At 46.6% G+C, this 24,356-nt stretch overlaps 1 protein-coding gene across 5 annotated transcripts in view; it reads right to left on the bottom strand.

Moving 5' to 3' along the window:
• The window catches only part of znf532 (zinc finger protein 532), a 212,832-nt gene that overhangs the window by 115,669 nt on the left and 72,807 nt on the right, over positions 1-24,356 (bottom strand). Inside the window, exon 1 of one of the 5 annotated variants that reach the window (XM_038790599.1) lies at positions 22,531-22,593. The exons of 2 other annotated variants lie outside the window; for them this stretch is intronic. The gene's annotated coding sequence lies outside the window, so the exon portion shown is untranslated. Of the gene's footprint in view, positions 1-21,033; positions 21,246-22,203; positions 22,324-22,530; positions 22,594-24,356 lie in introns of those variants that run through there. 2 more of the 5 variants (XM_038790595.1, XM_038790598.1) reach the window with 2 other exon arrangements.

Raw genomic sequence — 24,356 nt, 5'->3', positions numbered from 1 at the left:
CAGCGTCGGTGACGGATCCTCGCACACTATTCACCCCCCCCCCACCACCACCCCCAGGGGACTAGCAGCGGCGTTGTGAGAAACTCGGCCGCCGAGCATGGCACGACGGCGGCGCCTAAGTGACGTCAGCCGTGCATGCGCAGGTTGGCCGGCTTCAACCCACGCATGCGCGGTTGCCGTCTTCCCCTCCGCTGCCCCGCGAGACGTGGCGGCTTGATCTTGCGGGGCGGCGGAGGGGAAAGAGTGCGTCCCTTGGTGACGCCGGCCCGGAGATCGGTGGGCACCAATCCCGGGCCAGTCCTCTCCTGAGCACGGCCGTGGTGCTCACTCCCCTCTCCGCCCCCCACAAGCCAGAAATGAACCTTTGGCGCCATGTTCACGACAGCAGCGACCAGGTGTGGTTGCCGCCGGCGTGAACCGGTCGGGAACGTCAGGCCGCTCGGCGCCGGAGAATAGCCAGTCGCCGTGAAAAAAGGCGACCGGCGATTCTCCGAGCGGGAGGTGGGAGAATCGCGCCCGGCCCTCCCACGATTCTCCCACCCGGCATGGGGAGCGGAGAATCGCGCCTGTGAATTCTCCTCATCTCCATTTTAAATCTGCTACCTCTTATCCTAAAACTATGACCTCTGGTTCTAGATTGCCCCACAAGAGGAAACATCCGCATTGCATCTAGTTTGTCAATATCCTTCATCTTCTTATATACCTCAAATAGATCTCCTTGCATTCTTTTAAATCTAAGAGAGTATAGGCCTAAACTGTTCAATATCTCTTCCTAAGACAAACCCCTTATTTCTGGATCAATTCAGTGAACTGCCTCTAAAGCAACTGCCCCCTCCTCAAATAAAGGGGCCAGGACTGTACTCAGTACTCCAGGTGCGGTCTCACCAATGCCTTGTACAGTTGCAGCAACACTTCCCTACCTAAATGCCAAAATTCCATCTGTCTCTCTTATTACCTACTGTACCATACTAGTTTTCTGAGATTTATGCACAAGGGTATCCAGATCCCGCTGCACTAAAGCACTCTGAAATTTCTCTCCACTTAAGACAATAAGTTGCTTTTCCATCTTTCCAACCAAAATGGATAACCTCACACTTATCCACGTTACACTCCAGCTGCTAAATTTTGGCCACCTAACCTATTAATATCCATTTATAAATTTCTTATTTCCACATTGCAACTTACTATCCCACCTATTTTAGTGTCATCGCTCTATCCAACCCTATTTCTCTATGACTTTGGGCACGATTTTGTCACCAAGCTGCACCTAGCGCCGATCCCGTTGCACCGGGAGCATCGTGGGAGAGGCCCAAATTGGGCTTTGCGCCGTGCGCTAAACAACACGGATCTGCAGTGCCTAGCATGATCCAGGTAATCATACTTAAGCCATTCGGCTCATTTAAATGTGCGCAGCCTGTTTGAGGCCGCAGTCGCCTAGCTCCCAGGAGTCACCAGCCTCACCAGCAAGGCCTCACCCGAGCACCAATTAGTACTGGTCTCCATCAGTAGAGACCAGGTGCGATGGCCACTTTGGGAGTCTCTGACGCCATTGGAGCCCACCTGGTGGTCGGGGACAGGGCAGTACCCTGGCACCATGGCATATCTGGAGTGTCAGGGATGCTGCCTGGGTGCCAGGGTGGCACTACCAAAGGTCAGGGCTCTAAAGTTGGGGAGGGGTACTCAAGCTCACTTTGAGATTGGGGCACCCTTTCAAAATGGCATCCCCATCGCTGAGGAGCCAGTGTTTAGTTCCCCACTGCTGAAAAAATTTCTAAGTTGGGCTGGACCAGTGAGAAACCCCCCAAGTCCCAAAAAAAGAATTAAGGGCATAAGCTAACAGAAAAGTTTTGAAATGTCATTTGTGGCGGGCTTTGCTGGGAGTTTCCCGCCGACTCTTTTGGTACGTTCTCCACCGCTATCTAATGACACTCTGGGCACGATTTTACATACGCGAGGCACGGTGAGCCGGGTATAGCCCAGAATGTGGGATCTCCCGGCATCTACCGGTTGCGTTGCACCACGCTGCTTTTCAGACATAACACAACGGGTAGATCCCACCCTCTGTCTCCTATCTCAACTAATTACCAAGCCACCTCAAAAGACTACCTTCCATTTACTGTGCTTTCGCGTCTATTAAAAAAAATCTCTTGTACAAAGCCTTATCAAACATCTTCTAAAAAAAATCTCTTGTACAGAGCCTGCTCAAACACCTTCTGAAGGTGCATGTGGGCAAAATTCATAGACATTTCCCAATCCACCATGACACTCAAAACGTTCAAATAGATGAAGTGGAGCTGACTTATCTTTTAGAAATTCATGTTGATCAGCTCATATTTCCAAAGTGCTGAGTCGCTCTGCCTGATGGTAAATTCCAGTAACCTCCCCACTAATTTTGTTTGTTCTCAGCTGACAGGCACCGACTGGCATAAAAGCTAATGAATGGAAGCTACTATCCACCATCCTATGTTCTGCATGCAGTAAAGTCTATTCTATTAGCAGCATAAACAGGAAGCTTCGGTTCCACCTTGGGCAGGATTTTCCAATCCCCCCCCCCCCCCCCCCCCCCCCACCCAAAAGTGTTGTCTCGGGCAGGAAAAGCAGAGGGCAGCCTGCCAGCTTTGCCCGTTGTATTTCTAAACACGTTGAGAAAAATGGAAGAAGGGGGTCCCACGACATCATGCCGGCAGGGCGGACCCAGCAACATAGGTTGTTGAAAGATCGGGGTGCCCTTTAAAAAAGATGCCCCAATTTAAAAAATGTTTAAATTTAAAAAACACTCCATGGAGCCCCGCACCACCACCACCCTCAGAACTACCCTGGCACTACGCAGTGCCATAAGACGCCAGGCATGACCCTCTTCCCCAGGTTCTGTTCACCAGGTGCACGTCATGATTCACATCAGCATGAATGGACAGTCTAACGCATGGGGGCAGGGGGTGGGGGGGGGGGGGCTGCTATCAAAAATAAACATCTGATATGCATAGAAAAATATATGTAAATGGAGAATCCGACCTTCAAAGTCAGGAATCCCATTCTGTCATTGGTGGGGGGTGCGGACAAACAAACGGGGAAATCCCGCCAGTGTAAAAGCCGCTTTGGAACTCCCGCGTGATTTTACCACCTGCACCCCCGCCGCTCCCATCTTGTGTGTGCTTGAAAATAATCCCTTTTAAGGAGTTATTGCAGTTTAAAACATGAGAAATGCATCTTAAAAGAATATACCAGACAGCCTGTAAATGAACTATCTTACAGATTATTAGTTAAAAACAAAAAATGTGCGTGCATAAAAGTTGTCAAAGCTACTGCTTTGAAAGTTTCTGTGTCGTCTGATGACAGGAAGCCTCTGATCGGACACAAAAAAAAAGCCTTCCACATTATTGAACTGACAAGTCGAGCGGACTGACTGGTGTACAATTGTGTCTTCGAACACAAGCATTTTCAAAAAGAATGACGTCCGAGAAGAAGCACACTCCTTTTTATTTCACGTCAGCTGTAATTCCCTCAGAAAATGCATTACTCGAGAGAAATAATTAACGTCAAAGGAAATGGAGCTCGCAGTTGTACCAAATTAACATTGTTCTCGACAGGTTAAGCTTTGAAAGACCGCCAGGTTTATTGACAGGAAGTCAAACATTCAGGCCTCAAATTTAAATGGGTGGGTACACTGTACAGCATGACAACTACCATTTCTTTGTTGAGGACTACTAGTAGGAATGCGGATAGTGTTTGAAATTTACCCAGCGATAAATATGCATTACGCTACTCTAATATATGTAAAGGCGGAGTCATGTGGCGCAGTGGTAGCATTCCTACCTCTAGAACAGAAGCACTGGCTTCAAGTCCCACTTCAGCACTTGATGGCCACAAAAGGTCCATTCATAATGTGGCCAAGCAAGTTGGTTATCAGCCTGTGAAATCTTCCAATACACCAGATGTTAGGTGGCAGAGTGGGAGAGTTTCCTGGTCATCCATACTGCAGAAGGCATTGGCAAACTACTGCCAAGCATGATCATGGACTGATCTATTGTTGTTGCCAATGCCCTCTGAGGGCATGGTACTAGAAGGAGGAGGAATATATGCATGGGTATACTTCACTGGAATAAAACCCGCCAAAAACAGCAGAATGCTCATTCACCTTCCCCTTATTGATGTTTACGGGATCTTGCCTGGTGCATAACTGCTTAGACTTGCCTACTGAATAGTAATGTTATTAACTGCATGTTGAGAGCTATTGAAAGCTTCCTGAAAGCTCTGATCAGGCACAGTATACATCCAAATGTCTCAACACGTCTTTACTATATGGAGATTTCAGCAATACATAACTGAAACCAGACCTGAAATGGAAATGTAAATTGGCATGTTTTATGTAAGTATTGAGTAACTGTTAAACTGTTGCAGCTACAGAAAGCAGTATTATTGTATAATACTGCTTTCTGGAGGCCTTTTTTGCAACACAAGGTTCCTGTACCTTGAGTTAATGCTCAACTTTTGTCATGTGTAACCCTGACCGGACACCACAATAATGAGAAACATTCTTCTCATCAGAGCCCACAGATCCATGGGAGAAATCACAGTGTCCCTGATATGATAATGTACCAGATTTCCTGAAGATACAACATACAAATTTAAATTCAAGGATAAAACTCCAAAACGTTAACTGCGACATAAAATAAAACTTTTTGCATCTGGTGCATGTCCGTAATAAACAATGTAGTTTTGGTTGTAATGCCCCATCACCAAAGAGTCATAAACCAGAAATGTCTATTCATAGAATCATAGAATTTACAGTGCAGAAGGAAGGCACTCGGCGTATCAAGTCTGCACCGGCCCTTGGAAAGAGCACCCTACAAGTCCATGCCTCCACCCTATCCCTGTAACCCCACTTTACATTTCTTTTTGGACACCAAGGGCAATTTATCATGGCCAATCCACCTAACCTGCACATCTTTGGACTGTGGGCGGAAACCGGAGCTCCCGGAGGAAACCCATGCAGACACGGGGAGAACGTGCAGACTCCGCACAGAGTTACTCAAGACGGGAATCGAACCTAGGACCCTGGAGCTGTAAGCAACTGTGCTAACCACTGTGCTACCATGCTACTATAAAAAATGATCCATTGAGTTCCTGATTAAGAAATATTCATTTGACGAAAATGATCAACTGGCAACTCCCAAATATACAGGCAATAAAATGCCCCAGAAAAATTTACAATATACGACCCTATTATCTCCCCAAACATCCCGTTCTGTACACCAGAAAACAACATTTCGACTAGATGGCTAAACAATTCTGATATTTTGCACACCCACATACATCTGCAAAATTAACTACGATAGACTGATGTGGCTGAATGAGTGTCTCCCCTGCCAGACCCTGCTTTCTCAATTCTCAAATGGCATAAGAAGGGGGAAAAAATTATTTAAAGACATTAAAGTTCCCCATGAAGGGCAGCGGCATTGACATTAATGGCAAGGTGAAGCCTACTCCCAATCGTTCAAAATGGAGGCAACGTCATTCAAGCTGCAATCATGTATGGAGTCACAGTGTCTTAATGATGAAGCAAAACAACAGCGGAGAAGAAACTGTACCAATTTCTGTACTCTGGATCCCACAACCTCGTGGGATGTTTAACCCCATTGGTCTGAAGATCAGCGGTCCAGAATCAACCTGGTGTGTCATGTGAAGATCCATCGAGGATACTCGCATACCTGAGTAGATGTTATCCAAAATCAATGGGCAGCTGACAACAGCAGGCTTTAGATTGGCCTTTTGCTTTAAGTTCAAGCTTGGATCCTTCAGTTGACTTTCGACCTTGTGAATTGATGAGGGTCTAAGTGTATTGAGAACCTTGTGACCTGAAATGGAGGTTACAGAGCACACCCATAAACTGGAGAGGATCTGAAGAGATTGAGGCTTTTCTGAGTTAGAGGGGAACAGAGCAACGGAATTGTGTGAGAAAGCTTAGAGAGGAAATAACACCAAAGTGAAGGGGAGGGACATCACTAATAACATAAGAACTAGGGGCAGGATAGGCCATATGGCCTGTCATAGATTATCATAGAATTTACAGTGAAGAAGGAGGCCATTCGGCCCATCGAGTCTGCACCGGCTCTTGGAAAGAGCACCCGACCCAAGGTCAACACCCTTTCCCCATAACCCAGTAACCCCACCCAACACTAAGGGCAATTTTGGACACTGAGGGCAATTTATCATGGCCAATCCACCTAACCTGCACATCTTTGGACTGTGGGAGGAAACCAGAGCACCCGGAGGAAACCCACGCACACACTGGGAGGATGTGCAGACTTTGCACAGGCAGTGACCCAAGCCGGAATCGAACCTGGGACCCTGGAGCTGTGAAGCAATTGTGCTATCCACAATGCTACCGTGCTGCCCCTGTCGACCCTTTTCCATCATTCAACCATGGCTGATCTTCTGCTTCAATTCACTTCCCCACCCGCTCCCCATGTTGCTCGATTAATTTCCTGAGTGACCAAAATCTGTCCATCTCAGCCTTAAATATGTTCAATAAAGTACGCACAACCTTCTGGAGTAGAGAATTCCAAAGATTCATAAATCTTTGACTGAATAAATTACTTCTTACCTTAGTCCTAAATATCCCCTTAAACCCTTAGCCGGAGACATCTAGTCTAGTCAGGAAATTCCCAAAGCAGCAAATCTGTCCCGGGGGGTGAACATTTCGGCCCAACATGCCATTTGCCTTCATAATTTCTGGCTGTAACTGCATGCTAGGTTTGTGCTTCTTGTACGAGCACACCCAAAACCTCTGAACAGCAATAATTGCATATTTCACAGCTTTTAAAAATATTCTGTTTTCCTATTCTTACAACCAAAGTGGATAACATCACACTTCCCTGTATTATATTCACCTGCCATCTTGTTGCCCATGTATTGAACCTGTCTATATCGTTTTCCAGCCTCTATGGACGTGATTCTCCAGCTACGTTTGACTCTTGCTCGAACGCAACGAGGTCGATGAGTAGCAGGAGAAGCCAAAAACAAGAGCCACGCTGGGTGCCAAACTGTTTGAGATGCAACCGGCCCGCTACTGCAGGCGAAACTAGGATCCACTGTAGCGTGGCGAGAAATCAATTATCGCCACTTAAGCCTATTTCCATACAATTAACGAGAGTGACCCCAATATCGAACAGCCTCCCCAGCAAGTGGTCACCCTGGTTCCGCTTAGTACTCTGTTTGAAATACGTGAACTTGGCGGATGGGCTGCTGCAAAGCCGAGGAGGGGAGTAGTAATTTCGCTCACAGGCAGGGAACCTGGGGGCACTGGGCATGCTGCCCTGTGCTCAGGGGAGGGGAGTTGCAGCCCTGGTTGGGAGTGAACTGCCATGCGGGGCTGGGGTTTCGGGGCTGGGAGGTGGTTCTGCTAAGGGGGGATATGGGTGCGGGGTGGGTCGACTCTGCGCGGGTCCTCCATGCCAACCTCTGGACACAGTCTGGGGCACCTCTGTCCCTGCCTCTTTTTCCAACAGTCACCCATAACTCCCACTGACGGCGGATACCTCTGGCCATGCGACTGAAGGCTATCCCTAATGGGACTTAGCAATCAGGGTTAAGTGAGCACTTCACACATCTCAAATAGATCCCGGTGGGTGTGTGGGTCATGTAGCAAATGGGCTCATTGCCTAGCATCCCAATCACGCCTTGATGCATAGACACTGTGCTTGAACACGGCTGGAGGCAGCAACAGAGACGCATCGGCCTACCTTCGATCACCCAGTGGGATGGGCTCCAGCCCCGGGTGGGGGGGGGGGATGTCTGGGGGGGATGTGGCATGGATTGGCGGTCGGCCCGCACCACAGAACAAAGAGCGAGAGGCATCATGCTGATTGTATTGAAGTATTTTAATGTTCCCCGTACAAGTATACATCACTGCCCCATTCTGCCGATAGTGTTGCCCCACTATCCACACCCTCCCCCCACCAATGTCCCCCAACACCCCCTCCTCCCCCAAGCACACTCCACTCCAGTCCCCCACCTATTCCGCTCCCACCCCACCCGTGGCCTCTCAGTGATCCTCGAAGGCTTGGCCTTCCTTGCTCTACCGCTACGTCTAGGTGCATCCCCAGGATGCACATCAGAGGTGGAGGCATGAAGTTGCTTGCCTCATGCCGTGGCCTTGGATGCCCCTGGCGGGCACCCTCATGAGGCTCTGTGGCCGGATGGTTTCAGCGCATTTGACGGCGACACTTGCACAGTCGTGCCGCCGTGTTCCAAGTGCTGACCTCGAGACGTGGCTTCATCAGAGGGTTGGAACTCAGCGGAGCTGGTGGCCACCGCCACTAGTTTCCGGGTTGCCATCCAACACCCGCACCTCCCACTCGGTGCCCATAGGGCCCTGGAGTTCACCTCTGGACGGAGGGGGCAACTGGACTGAGCCCGGATGCCCCGGCATCATCTGGCTCTGCCAGCCCTGATGGCTCCCCGATGCCTGCACCATCACGTTGACGGCCTCGGCGATGCTCCTCAGTAACTGGGACATGCTCTGCAGTAGCTGGGCAATGCCCACTGGGACAAGCTCCACAGTGCTCCGGTGATTCCCATCTTGAGTGGGACATGTCCCGCAGCACCTCATCAGGGTCAGCCCAGTACTGGGTCACGTCTCTCTAGCGAGTGGACATTCTGCCGAGGCCCTCAGTCTTGGCCGTCACTGACTGCACCACGCCTTAGACACCTCCACTAATGCTGCCATCATCAGTCACCAGGCTCTCCACTGCGGTCACCAACATAGCAGTGTTGACCTCGATGCCCCGCCTTGCCAGCGACGTCTCCTGCGCCCATAGCCTCTGCAACTCCTCCAGTCGGCTATGGACCAGCGGGAGTGTTGCTGACACCGCCTCTGAATATTCCAGCCACTCCCTAATTTCTCCATCAGCTCCGGGATAGCATGTTCAATTGACTCAGCATCTGGCTGGGACCTGGGATCCAGCAGACCTCCCATTGCTGTCTCACCTGGGCATTCCTGCCTCCAGCTGATGGGCATCAGCGATGTGAGGTACTCACCACAATGGTCCCCAGAAAGAGTGGCACGGTGGCGCAGGGGTTAACACTGCTGCCAACCGCGCTGAGGACCCGGGTTTGATCCCAGCCCCTGGTCACTGTCTGTGTGGTGTTTGTACATGCTCCTTGTGTCTGCGGGGGTTTTACACCTACAACAAAGAAATGTGCCGGTTAGGTGGATTACCCACACTAACTTGCCCCTTAATTGGAAAAAAATAAGTGGGTACTCGAAATTATCTGTAATTTAATATGTCGTTGACCTTCTTGCAACACTAGAGGCTAGTCCTCCTGGTTATACTTCACGAGCGAACAGCTGCTGCCACTTCATCCCTGGTGGCACTGGCTGCCCTGTGGCTCACCCTCTGGCACCCTTGGGGGAACAGGAGATCCCTCCTTGCTTCTACCGCCAGGTCCATGTCTCCAAACCATAGGACCTGTCATTTCGGTGCCACGGCTGCGAGTTGAGTGGGGTTGGCTGAGCAAGTGCTATTTAAATGCTTCTCAACCTTGATAGCGGGAGGGGGGTGGGGGTGTTATGGCGAGCGGGGTCCCAGCGAATCGGCTGCCGAGCCTTCATTTGCGGCATGAAGCCCGTGGGGCCTTGTTAAGTGGACCAATTAGCATTGTATTGCGTTACCGGCCTCGCCGGGCCGAGCGCTGGGTAGCTTGCTGCAGTCCCTGCTCACTCCCACAGAAATCGTTCTGGAGAATCAGGCCCAATGTGTTGTCCTAACAGCTTGCACTCTGGGTAGGTTGAGAGAGGTTTAGGGTTGTGTTTAAAATGGCTGTCTAGCAGATTCTGAAAATTGCAGCGGCAACAAAGATAATGGGGAGAAATGGGCAAGGCCAGATTCAGTAAAATTTGGAAAAGTGCACGTTTTTAACAAACGTTGCCGTACCCTCAATCGCAAACCACTGGTGTGGGCGTTTAAGGGGATTGGGGAATGGCTCCCCAGGAAATTAAAAGTTGTGCAATCTGATTAATCACGAAACACTTTTTTGCTTCATGATTAACAGGAAAAAATACATGACATCTGGTTTTATCTGGCACGGGCACGATAGACCTGATGACCTCCTTCTTTGCTGTGTTATTCTAGGTTTCCATGACATTCACCAAAATAATTATTTGCAACAGGGTATGTGAAGGCCAGGTTCTGGCCAATGCAATATGTTCCTGAAATCGCTGACAGCACAGACCTGTGGTGTCAACCCGCTTTCAGGGATGCCTAAAACAGTCACGACAAGTATGAGGTAGGCATATCACCAGGGACGATTAGGTGCAGTACCTTGCGCCCAGAGAATACATGCAGACATGATGGGCCAAATAGCTTCCTTCTGAGAAACTGGTGTGCATTACGCCTCGCTTATACTAAAAAAAACACAGGCAAAACATCAATTTGTGCCCCTTTTGCAGAATGTGGCCCATGCCGAGTATCAGGGTGTCTGATCAGGCACTTCATTTAAAATGAATTGCAAAAAGCCGTTGCATTAACCTGTATTTTTCTCATTTAGAATGTTGCCAGACCTGACAATTTGTTTTAATTTCACATTTTCGGCATATTATATAGTTTTGCAATCTATTAAAACAGTGCCCTGATATTCCACAACAACTGAAATGGAGACAAATGTCTCACAAACCTTATGTTGCTGGTAAGGGAACACAATAGGAAGAGGGAATTTGCCCTCGGTGCTGAAGGGCAAAGCAAAATCTTTCCACAGGATTTTAACACTTCAACAAACTGCGTTCAGCAGGCAAATCATTTCTGAAGTGAGAGTTCCGGGTAACCTTTCTATCTGGGTGAGGCATTTTTATAGCCAATGAAATATACATGTAAATTTTTTCCACATGTTAATACAAGTATGTCAAGTATCTTTGCAAAACCTCTCATGCTCCTGAAATAAGGATTATAATTCTATTTATGAACTTGCAGGATGGCATGGCATTTAAGACACTTATGGCAGAGGGCATCTTATGTAAACCAGGAGTGTTAGTGGGTTTACAATAGACTGGGCCCAAGAGGAAAAGATAGATTTTCTCTGCAATCTGCCAGCCAGGCAATCCACCATTAGACAGGTAAGGACTCGGGAGAATAGTAGAGCTGCCAACTGCAGCAAGGAAATCTGAACTTTCACACTTCTTCCAATCGTATTCCTACTTTGACATTTGCTGGACCAATCAAAGAACTGATAACAATTACAAAACCAAAGAACTGAATGGATTTAGCTGATGGGAATAAGGTAACTTTGCAGTAGATAACCAGAGGCTGGTTTAGCTCACCAGGCTAAATCGCTGGCTTTTAAAGCAGACCAAGCAGGCCAGCAGCACGGTTCGATTCCCGTACCAGCCTCCCCGGACAGGCGCCGGAATGTGGCGACTAGGGGCTTTTCACAGTAACTTCATTGAAGCCTACTCGTGACAATAAGCGATTTTCATTTTTCATTTCATATGAGCAGGTAACATTCTGATAAGGACTTTGCCATTGTTACTAAATTGATCAATTGTTTTTTTTATAAATTTAGAGTACCCAGTTGTTTTTTTCCCCAATTAAGAGGCAATTTAGTGTGGCCAATTTACCTACCCTGCACATTTTTGGGTTGTGGGGGTGAGACCTACGCAGACACGGGGAGAATATGCAAACTCCACATGGACAGTGACCCAGGGTCGGGATCGAACCCGGGTCCTCGGCGCGGTGAGGCAGCAACGCTAACCACTGCGCCGCCCACTAAATTCTTACTAATAAAGAAAACAGACTATTTGTAAGCCTGCAATCCCATCCTATTTATGTTTTCTACTTGGCAGAACATCTCTTGCAGAAGCAAGAGCCCCAAAAAAAAGGGCATCTCTCATGTCTGAAATAGGAGATCAATCTTTCTAAATATTAGCTGTTGCGTCACCACATTAGTGCATTGGCTTCTATTGAGCTATTATGCATGTACAAGAAAGCAGGTTTGATTCCAGGGGCTGAATTTTCATGTCGGAGGTAGGAATTGGGAGACAGAATTATTCCCGCTGTCAAGGTCCCACCTCTGTCTCGAGACTGCCAGGAGGAAGATTTTCTGGGTGTCCAAGCCCAAAGTGGCCTAAAAGTGGGCGGGTTGCTGGAAAGGCGGCAGGTCAAAAGGTCAGTTTCCATTCTCGAAAAGCATCCCTGGTGCGTCTGCATATTCAGTGGTTCACCAATTTACAGTTGAACCTTCTGACCATTTTAAACCTTCCATCACCCTAGCTCCTCACCCATTATTCACTTTATGAACAGAACTCACCAGCCCTATTATAACAGTTGGAAGCTCTGGAATAGCCCGTAATCCCCCCTGGGTAACAAAACAGACTTTGAATAGGCTATCGCAACAGATATCTAGACTGATCACATAAAAGCAATGGGAAAAGAAGAAAATTTCAAACTTTATTATCACACTGGACTACCCTTTTTAATAGTGTAAATGTATTCCACCTTTCATCTTAGATGGAACCTTTTTTTGACAGCTTGCCAGTTGGCCGAAGTAATAATTTAGCACACATTTTTTAGGGGTAATTACATCTTCCAATTACAGCATTGTCATAACTTACCTTAACGAACATCGATCCGACTCATCCTACAGCATTTACTGATTAACAATAAAGGAGGCAGAAACCATTTTATCTCCCTTTTAAACTCTTTCCACTTCCAATCCATAGTTCATGCCCTTTGTGCTGCTTATGTAAAATCCTACTAAGATCCGGTCACCTCCACGAAAATTTTTAAAAGGGGCGGGCTCTCAATGCTGTCATCTTCACACTGCATCGGAAAGGGTCAGAAGGTCCAGAGCAAAGGGAGAGTTCAGAGGATCACTATCTCCCCAACCCCCATGAATACAGTCAAGCACGAGAACAGAGGCAGGATCTCCAGCAGCCCCACTCGGCAGCCATTTTGTTCAGACCTGCATCCATTTGGTGCAGATTGGGACCATGCAAATCTGGCCCCAGGTGTTGATTTACTGTGGTGGAGCTCAAAGGAAGAGGAGATGGCCAGAAAGGAAGAAGGTAAAGAAGAGCCAGACTTTAAAAAAATAATAATTTCATGGAATGGGGCATCGCTGGTAAGCATTTGTGGCCCATCCCCAATTGCCTTTGAGCTTGCTAGGCCATTGCAGAGGGCAGTTAAGGAACCACATTGCTGTGGGTCTGGAGTTGCATGTAGGGCAGACCAGGTTAGGATGGCAGGTTTTCTTCACTCCAGGGCATTAGTGAACCAGATGGGTTTTTGTAACAGTTGATGATAAGTTGTTTTAATCACCATTACTGAGACTAGATCAGAAAATACTGGACAATCTCAGCAGGTCTGAAATCATCTGTGCAGAGAGACAGTATTTTCTGTTTTTGTTTCAGATTCCAGCATCCGCAGTAATTTGCTTTTATATTACTGAGGCTAGACTTTGTGAATTGAATTTAAATTCTACCAGCTGCCATGGTGGCATTTGAACCCATGGCCCCAGAACATTAGCCTGGGCCTCTGGATGATTAGGGCGGCGCAGTAGCACAGCGGTTAGCACTACTGCCTCACAGTGTCAGGTACCCAGGTTCCATTCCGGCTTTGGGCGACTGTCTGCGTGGAGTTTGCACATTCTCCCTATATCTGCGTGGGTTTCCTCCTGGTGCTCCGGTTTATTCCCACAGTCCAAAGAAGATTAGGTGGATTGGGCCTAGATAGGGTGCTCTTTCAGATGGTCAGTGTTGACTCCATGAGCTAAATGGCCTCCTGCACTGTAGGAATTCTATATATTCTACCACCACTTCTCTGACCTCCCTGCTACATATTACATTTGCTGGAAATATAATAAAAAAGCCAATAATACACTGTGTACTCATGGTATAGTTAATAACCCATGAATTGAGAGATGGTTGGGCAGCAGAAAGCAAAAAGTAGAGATGATAAAAGCTTCTCAGATTGTAAAGAATGGTGTGATGTTTCCTCATGGGACATTGGCCACTCTTATTTATTCAACAAATAAATAATCTGAGTTGAAGAATTCTGAAAGTTGAACTAATTTGACACCAAAATGCACGGAATGCCAATTTGTGGAGAGATCTGTGAAAGAGCAGTAGGGTAGGCAAATCAGGGACATCAAGCAGCTTTGGTGCATAAATGTAAATAACATTAAAAGGTGTTAGAACGGGCAGCACAGTGGTTAGCACTGCTGCCTCACGGCACCGAGGTTCCAGATTCGATCCCGGCACTGGGTCACTGTCCGTGTGGAGTTTGCACATTCTCTCCGTGTTTGTGTGGGTTTCGCTCCCATAACCCAAAGATGTGCAGGGTAGGTGGATGCTAAAACCTCCCCTTAATTTGAAAAAAATGAATTGGGTACTCTAAATTTAAAAAAAAAATGGTGTTGAACAAGTCAAGAAGACAATATATAAGACTTGCAATTTATGACCTCCGGATGTTGCAAACTAGTTCATAGCAAATGAAGAACTGTGAAGTGCAGTCACTGTTGTCATGCAGGAAAGGCAGCAGTCAATTTGCAGACAGCAAGATTCTACAGACAGCAGTGTGATGATGACCAGTTAATCAGTTTTGGTCATGCTAGTTGAAGAATACACATTGGCCCGTACACCGGGGAAAATTATGTCATGTGACCTTTTACGTCCACCTGAAAGGGCAGTTGAGGCCTCAGTTTAACGTTTGAATTGAAAGAAGCCACCTTCAACAGTTCATTCTCATAAGGTTATAAAAGCAATGGAGAAGTATATCCATTGCAAGGGATGGAGTGCTACAGTTCTGACAAAAGACATGAGCAATGGGAATTTCTTTTCAACTGCATAGGTTAAAGGGTAACGAAGGGTAATAATAGAGTAAACAGTATTTTCAATGCTTAATGAAACGGTACAAAAAAATTTTAACGTCACAAAATGAATTCAAGGAGCTATTTTGCACAGCGGTTAAAATAAATCTTTGTCAAAGAAGAGTGTGTAAATTGTTTCGAGCAAGAAATTAGATAGCCACTTGAAAATAAGAAATATTCAAAGGGTAGAGTGAGTAATTGAGTAGAAGGACAGGATTAGTGGTTCATGTGAAGGAAAACATCTTTGTAGACTTAATGAGCCGAAATGGCCGCCTTATGTCCTTCCTTGTATCTACAATTCTATTACTACTGGTGACACTTTAAATCTCTCTATTTGCAATTGGTTAATTCCAACATGATAACAACTGCTTGCAGCCGGGTTACTCATAGTTTAATTTATGGATGCAAACTGTGACAGTGAGCTATTGACGTCAACCTGAATAACACAACAGCTTTGAACCAGTTCATGAAGGGTTAGGCAGACAAATCCATCAGCTGAGTTACTTTGGCTAGCTTTATTGCACATCTCTCTCTCACACAAAAAAATGGGCAAGTGCTCCCTTAATCAAGAGATGCTTCTAATTCTACGAACTACAGTCACGTTCAAAATCTTGCAGGCGTTCACAGAATCATCTTGAACACTCAAGGATGTTGCTGTGAAGCCATATTGCAACCTCCCTAAATAACTTACTTTCTCACTAAGAAATGCCAGGTCGTGGCAATAATGAGCCAAGGTCAGGAACTCACTCCCCAGTATTGCCTCATGTGTCTGCATGAGGCATTAGTCGCTGCTGAGACTATTCAGTTTTCTTTAATTGTTGGGGCTCTTTTGTCCTCTTTAATGCCTGACCACCACTGCTGGTGCCACAAAAGCACTAACCTATTGTGGTCAGGCATTGGCAGGTTCTCCCTCTCGCTCATGGGAATCTCACAGGGACCCTACCACACATCACTAATGAACTCGCACCAAGAGAAATACCTCAGGGTTGGAGCAGAGTATGAAGACAGGACCGTTGTCCATCTGCTAATGCACCCCAAAGAGAAAAAAACAACATCGACAATTAATTTTTTTGGGGGGGGGGCAAGGGAACGATAGCCGGAAGGAGAGCACAAGATAACAAACTTGGCAAACACAGGAACAGAGAGCAAGGGAAACACGGGCGAAAGACGGGACGAACGGCTGAAGAAGAGGTGAACGCGAGATGACAACGGTAGCGAAAACCGTCCGGGAGAAGCAAGTGGCAACACCAGCACCAGATCTATGCTGGTATTGCCCTCTCTGTATTGGACATAACTACTGTAATTGCTTCTCCGGCACCCAAATGTTTATGCATCTCCCCAGTTTCCCCCCCCCCCCCCCCCCCCAAACAACAGATCCCTACATATGTATTTACAATATTGCTAATTGTACAGAGTTGCTGTTGTTGAACTAGTGCACAATATCTTTCCAGTTTTTTTCATTAGTTTAGTTTTCTTCTCTATATATATATATTATATATATATATTTTATTCTGTGTACAAAACTGTTCAAAAACCCAATATGAAAGATTTATTTTTTAAAAATTATTTGTATTTCACACCCTTAACATAATAAAACATTCCAAAGCACTTCACCGGGGTATTATAATACAAAATGTGACTGCAAGCCACACAAGGAGATATTAGGTCAGAAGACCAGAAGAGTGTCTTAGTTGAAAGCAAGGTAGACAGGCAGTGGGGAACAACATTCGCCTCCCTCCAGTGGGGGTATATTCCAGAACTTAGAGCCTCGGCAACCGAAGTGGTGGAACGGTTAAAATTGGGGATACTCAAGATGCCAGAATCAGAGGAGTGCAGATACCTCGAAAGTATGTGGGGTAGAGGAGATTCTTGGATTGGATTGGATTTTGTTTATTGTCACGTGTACCGAGGTACAGTGAAAAGTGTTTTTCTGCGAGCAGCTCGACAGATCATTAAGTACATGGGAAGAAAAGGGAATAAAGAAAATACATAATAGGGCAACACAAGGTATACAATGAACTACATAAGCACCGGCATCGGATGAAGCATACAGGGGTGTAGTGTTAATAAGGTCAGTCCATAAGAGGGTCATTTAGGATTCGGGAACAGCAGGAAAGAAGCTGTTTCTGGGTCTGTTCGTGCATGTTCTCAGACTTCTGTGTCATCTTAATTCTAGAGATTGGGAGGGGTAAAGCCATGAGGGATTTAAAACAAAGATGAGGAATTTTCAAATGAAGACGATCAAGTACTAATGTGGTCCAGAGCGAGTGCAGTTAGGGGTGATAGGGAAACAAGACTTGATCTAAGTAAAGGCACAGGAAGCAGAATTTTGCATATAGTTCAGTGAGCACAGCTAGAGGTGATGGGAAATGTGATGTGGTGCAAATTACGACACAGCCAGCAGGATTTTGGATGACCTCAGGTTTACAGAGGATAGAATGTGGGATTCCAGTCAGGAGTGTATTGGAATAGTCAAGTCTAAAGGTATCAAAAGAAGAGTTTTTAAAAAAAATTTAGATTGCCCAATTAATTTTTTCCAATTAAGGGGCAATTTAGCATGGCCAATCCACTTACCCTGCACATCTTTGGTTGTGGGTGTGAAACCCACGCAGACACGGGGAGAATGTGCAATCTCCACAAGGACAGTGACCCAGGGCCAGGATCGAACTTGGGACCTCGGCGCCATGAGGCAGCAGTGCTGCCCTCAAAAGGAGAGTTAACCGCTCTATAGAGCACAGGCAGACAATTGACAAAGAAATCAATAATTTTTGAAGATAGCCGAGAACAGAAGTCAGGTGGAAATATTACTTCCCCTTTCAAGGGAATGAACTTGCCCTTTGCACTGCTGCTTCCCCAGTTTCAATTTGTGAGGACAGCATGATTAGCATATTTGTGGTCTGTCTCTTGTTAACGCTGTAAAGGGAGACACCCAAAGCCCAGGTCGGACTGGAGGATATCACCACTGCACCTTTTTAAACAGTCTTCCTGGGGAACTTTGTTTAAACTTTCCCTTTTGGGATCTTTGATGGCCCAAAATGAAGCCTGTGGGGGAATCTCATTGGAAACTTACCATTTGCATTACTATACCATTCATGGGTGAGTTGGGCAAAACTGTCCAGTTGTCCAGGAACACCGCCACAAACACATACCCAGAATAGCTGTGTAATGTAAAGCGTCAGGTGTAAGGGGCATTCAACCTCTCCCTCCTGGATCTTCTTCAATGAGACAGAAAGCCAGTGGGGAATTAATGCCCATTTAAGGACCTCACCCCACGCCACTGGTATTAATCCAGTGACGAGCAGGGAGCTTATGATGCGGGGAACACAACAAGGAAACCCACTCAGAATTGTTTGCCAGCTTTGGTGGGGTCGGGGGGGGGGGGGGTTCCTTCATCTCAAGACACGCAGTGCATCATTGAGGGACTCAGAACTATGAAAGGACAAGAAGCGCCTGCTGAGAGCCACCCTGTGCGCTTGCTGTTGATCCCCTCTTACCCCCACTCACACTCAAAACCCCTCCAGCCAGCATACACCCCATGTTCCTGGCCCATCCAGGATCCTAGGCATCAGGTTAGAGTTGTACTGACAGCAGCCACTGCTTCCTCAGTATCGCTGTCTTTCAATTGAACTTCCAGCAGCTCTTGGCTGGTGACATTTGTGCCCCTGAGGTCCTTGATCCCGGGAGATGGTCCACCATTGGCTTGTCAAGTGTCTGGCTGGCATTTAATTAACTCTCCAGCCAGCGGATGAGGTATCCATTAAATCCAACCCAAGGTTTCTGGTCAATGACCTTTCATCAGAACTCTGGGCTAATTGGATAACTTTCAAAGTGTCAGCACGGCTTTCTGCTGTGCTGCATTATTCTATGGTAAGGTGTTTCATAAGAACGTAAATCAGATAAAAATCAAACAGTGAGTATGGTACTGGGTTAGAAACTCAAGGTCACAAGTTCAAATCCCACCAGAGGAAGTTATGAAGCTGAACTTGTACCAGATAAAACAGTCATAAAAACTGTCAAGTGTCATTAAAACTTTGGTTCACTAATGTTCTTCTGTGGGGAGGATTTACCACCTTTTAATTGCCCTGGCCTGACATGACTCCAGTCATATACAATGTGGTTGACTCTAGGCCCCGAGGAATGAACAATAAATGTTAACGTAGCCCACATTCCAAGAACAAATAAAAGCATGCTGCAATCTCTGTCATGGTATCCAGGGTATAATTATCAATAAATTACAACCATCTCAACACCTTATCAATTTACAGATAATTTCACAAATGTGAAGCACATGTCAACTTACAAACCACCTCGGGCACACCAGAGATGACATAAATGCTGAGATTTTAGTTTTGATCAATTTAAAATACGGCACTACTTGTTTCAGAGGCAATGGGCGGGATTCTGCCACAATCAGCGGGGCGACCAACTCCGGCGGGACGGAGTGGGGTGAACCACTCCAGCATTGGGCCGCCCCAAAGGTGCGGAATCCTCCGCACCTTCAGGGGCTAGGCCCAACCCGGAGTGGTTTGCACCCAACCGGCCAGCGGGAAAGGGGCTTGGCGCCACGCCAACCGGCGCCGAAGGGCCTCCGCCAACTGGCACAAGTTGGCACATGCACGGGGCATCCCCATGCATGCGCAGAGGGTTTCATTTCCGCATTGGCAATGACGGAATGCTGCAGCCACCAGTGCGGAACAATAGAGTGCCCCCACAGCACAGGCCCGCTGGCGGATTGGTGGGCCCCGATCACGGGCCAGGCCACCGTGGGTGCACCCCCCGGGGCCAGATCCCCCCGCGCCCCCCCAAGAACCCCGGAGACCGCCCGCTCCGCCAGGTCCCGCCAGTAAGGGACCTACTCCAATTTACGCCGGCGGGATTGGCAAAAAACGGGCATGCCTTCGGCGGGCCGGAGAATTCAGACAGCCCCGAGGCCCATTGAGTCGCGCCGGTCCCCGCCATTCTCCGAGGCAGGCGGCGCGATTCACGCCGGGCCGATTTTTGGGGGCCAGAGAATTTGGAGGACGGCGGGGGCGGGATTCACGCCAACCCCCAGCGATTCTCCGACCCAGCGGGGGGTCGGAGAATCACGCCCAATATCTGTAAAGATATGAATTCCATAAGAAATGGCAAGCTGGTCAACTGCTGTTCTTTTCAAACTCTTCCTCTCCCAGTATCCATTTTTTCCCCTCAAGGCCAAGGGATCCAGACTTGAGTGTGTCCATTGCAAAATCTGGCTCAAAATTAGAGCGAGGCCACCAACGTTGGGGTGGAGGATATTGAGAATGCACAAGGGGATAGAATTGGAAGAACACGAGATTGATTCCCAGAAGGTTCTGGGTGGAAGAAGGAACAGAGGTGGGAGGGATAAGGCCATACAAGGGTTTGAGCACGAGGGTGAAAATTTCAAAGCATTTGGGGGGGTCAAGCCTGCACAGTGGTGGCCTAACCAGGCTCATGTAAGTTAGCATACAGGCAGTTGATATCTGGACGAATTCAAGTTTATGGAGGGTGCAAGCTGCGAAGATCATTCGAATTGTCACGTCTGGAGGAGACATCAGCGGAGATGAATCCAGAAGCAATCAGTGATAATTCACTGCTCTCTAGCCCAGGGGCTAAGTTTACCATCCTTAGCAACACCCCCAGCTAAGAGCTACTGGCTCGACACAAGCCACGGATCAAACTTAGGAAATCATAGTTGCACGACTATATATAACAACTGACGTTTGTTTTAGTAAATAGGAGAGGCAACATCCCGTTCTGAGCAATGTCATTCTGAAACCCAAAAGCAGACTCATTATAGGGTGATGCAGAAGACAATAATTCCTTCTTTCCTGTGTGAGGAAGCACACAGCTGAGTTCATCCTGCAAGGAACTGTGCTGCACTGACCCATGGTCAATTTTATCTGAATGTTAATTTTTTTTAAAAATATAGTCCTATTTAATTTCTAACAAAACATGTTCACAATGCTCCAAAATGTCACAGTGGGAAGTATAGGCCTCAGGACCTCGGCTGTTGCATTTTGACTTTTGTGCTGACACCAGCAGGCCAGTGACCCTACGACGTTACACCCTTCCAAGGCAAGAGCCCATTATTGAAAACACTGGAGAGACAGTGAAAGCAGAGAGAATATTTAAGGAAATAAAATTATCTGTTTAACCATCACAGTTACTTACCCTGAACTAGGCCACCACCACCACCACTCAGGCGTATCCAAGCACTGTCGGCATTTTCCCTTTTCCAGGATTCTTCAAAACGAGGTGAAAACCCCGTTCAAAATCTTGGTGGCTACATATGTCTCATTTTTAATGAGAATACCAATGTTTTTTAGTAAGATAAAAGGCCTGCCTGGACGACTGGCAGCAAAGGTTAAGTACTGTAATCCAGAGAGGAAGGAAGAGGGGGGAGAAAAATCATTGGGCGACAGGCCTGAATGCCTCAGCTCAGGGGAAAGTTTCCAATTTGTTAACAAAAATGCTTGAATTTAGCCACTTTTAATAATGTGTGCATGTTCTGTATATTATTTTCAATTTAGGTTTGCAGTTTTTGAGAAAACTGGTGGCCGTAGCTGGGAAATCTCTCCAGAGAATTGAATGAAAACAAAGAACATTTCCTCCTTTTTAAAGCTTGGAGGGTGCTGCGTCTGTGGCTTTTAAAGGGAGGTGTCAATCAGTAGCCCCAGAAGGCTTTGTGCTGATACTCAAGTTATAAACAGATACACACATACATCAATTAAAAATATATATATACACATGGCTGATAGCTAAAGCACGCAGATCAAGAATCATTTTTTTTAATATTTCACAATACCTGATAAATTCAACTGGTTAAATTCATGACCATAATTCTCCTGGCATGGTAACTTGCATAAAGTAGAGGACACGGTTCATGTAGTCTGCTGTGTGATAGTACAAGACTGTGGCTTCCCCCCCTCCCCCTAGAATTAAAGATTTCCTAACCACTACATCAGGAAATATACATATTATTTAACTGAAAAGAGCAGCACCAAAGGAAAATAAAACCTCCATCTTCTCTGCTAGCAAGCCAGCAAAGCATGTCTTTTCTGCCCCAATGTTATGCACAAAATGTCCCACTTGCAGTATTCTAATTTGCACAACAACAAAAAATTTGGTTTCAGACTTAAATATACACTGCTGACCCATATACACTTTGTTTCTTAGAAAGTAACAGATGACCCCAATCCACCATTTTTTTTTGTAAAAGGGAGCACACAAACCCTTCTTCATGCTTGAATCCTTTACCTCCAGACAGTGAAACAATTCTTTTTTTTCAAAGATACCACAAACATACCCATTTATAAAGTATTTAGCATACTATCCACATACCAGAATAATGTGTCTAGGGTGCAATCATGCTGTTTTGGATGGTACCTTTCTGCAAGCTTCTTGTATTGCTGCCATGAAGAAGGAAGCAATGTAGCTCAGTGGCTGCATTGTTCATGAAGCTGATCTGCTTCAAACCAGTTCCAGCCGGTTCCAGCCACCCCACATACAGCCATGGAAACCTGTACTGCAGCACATATTGCCCAGTGTTTCCCTTAGCTTATGCCACATTATTGCAAATTTTTCACCTAAAAAATAGATTTTAAACTGTTCTTTTGAAACACCGCGCCTGCAGAATCATATCTAAATAAAACCTGACAGTTTCCCTACCTTTATTTTTGCCAGCATGTTGCTGTGATCTCTGGGAAAGTCAATATTGTAATAAAGGTTTGTGATAGTACAGAATGAAATGGCTGCGGTGTCCTAACAGAAATAAAATCACTGAGAAACTGTTGTGCTAAAATTATCTGCTCATATTTTTGAACATTCAGCGACAGTGCAGTCAACAGGATTTAGATTTTACTTAAAGAGACAAAAAAAATAATTAGAAGGTACCACAAAATCTGTTTTCTTTAAAGCTGTCAGATCAGATGCTCGCTGTTAAACCAGTAAATCAAACTCCTTTACTACTTTTAGCCAGGAAGACTCACAGAGGTTTTTATTGGGATTTATGGGATCTGACGAGCCACAGCACAGAGAATGCAGATCAAACATACCAGTTGTTTTTGCTGTTTTTAACCACACCCTTTAAAAGAAGCCATTTTAGAAACAAAAGTGTATTCTGCTAATTGGCTCGTCCTCTTTCTTCAGGGTCCTGACCTTCAATTTAGCAGTTTAGACACCAACAGTCAGTAATCGTGGGTACGTGGGCTAATTTTTATTATATTTTTTTTAAACACTGCTGGTTTATCTTTCACCACTTAAGAAAGGCCACTGCAAACCTTATGCATCAATAAGAATCCAGCAGATTTTCAATCCAAACAGATGATATCACACAAAGTTTCACTGACAAGATAGTGGAAGCCTGGAAAGTCCTGTGAAAGGGATAAAACAAGTTTCCCCATGAGCTTGGATAAAGCGTAAAAAAGAATGGGATGGGGGAGGGGTGTTATCGCTGCAGACAGCTTCCCAGTTTGGGCCACTGCAAATTAACTGTTTGATGTTCAATAGCTCAAACGCACAGTATTTCATCTGCATCTTATGAACGGAATGCAAATGAGGTTCATGCTGGCCTCAGGCAGGTTTTCAGATGAACCATGGCGGGCGCCAGCGGAAGATTCTGCTGTACATTTACACTGCCGTGAAACCAATTGCTGGGCGCCCTGCCATATTCTCCCCCATGCCCGCCATCGAACCCGTCAACGGGGGTTTGGGAGAATTCCACCCCTGGTTTAATTTTCAAAAAAGTTAAAGATTACGCAACATCGATAATCACATTAAAACCACCATTAATACTGACTTTATGGGCGCGATTTAATGATTTACAAAGACAAGAGTCCAGTTTTGGACGCGAATAGCGGGTGTTTCTCAGAGCCTGCAGTGCTGAGAAAGATGCCGTTCTCAAACGGGACTCTTTTTCAGGGGCTTATGCAGGGAACACCCTGCCGAGGCCGCGCTTACCTCACTTCCTGCACTGGCTGAGCTGAACTCATCAGTACTGGAAGAGATCGGCCGATCTCTTGACCGCACCCCCACGACCCCCATCGCAGGCTCTGAACCCTCCATTGTCCCAATTTACTGATTAGGGGGTCCTTTACCCCCACCTACTTCACCCCACCTTATAAGGGCAGGACACCCTGGGCCCGATTCCTGACAAGGACAACCTGACACCTGGGCACCTTAGCACTGCCAGACTGGCACCCTGGCTGTGCCCCTGCCAGCCTGGTAGTGTCACTTGTGCATCCTAAGGTGGCATCAGTGGTGCCAGGGTAGCATCCTTCCCAGACCCTGATCGCTCGGGGGCCTCCAATCACCTGGGAGACCCCCGCCCCCCACCAAACTGCCATTACACCTCCACATTAGGTGGAAACCAGTGCTAAACGGTACAAAGACGAGGTATCCCAGGCACGGGCATTTGAAACCCCACCTCGGCATAATCCAACGTAGACATATTTTTTCGTAACATTTTTTTAAAAATTCCAATGAAGTGGTAATTT

Source organism: Scyliorhinus canicula, chromosome 3 (genome assembly GCF_902713615.1).
Source record: "Scyliorhinus canicula chromosome 3, sScyCan1.1, whole genome shotgun sequence".
NCBI classification, from domain to species: domain Eukaryota; kingdom Metazoa; phylum Chordata; class Chondrichthyes; order Carcharhiniformes; family Scyliorhinidae; genus Scyliorhinus; species Scyliorhinus canicula.
Note: the sequence above shows the minus strand (reverse complement) of the source record. Positions and strands in the feature narration are given on the sequence as shown.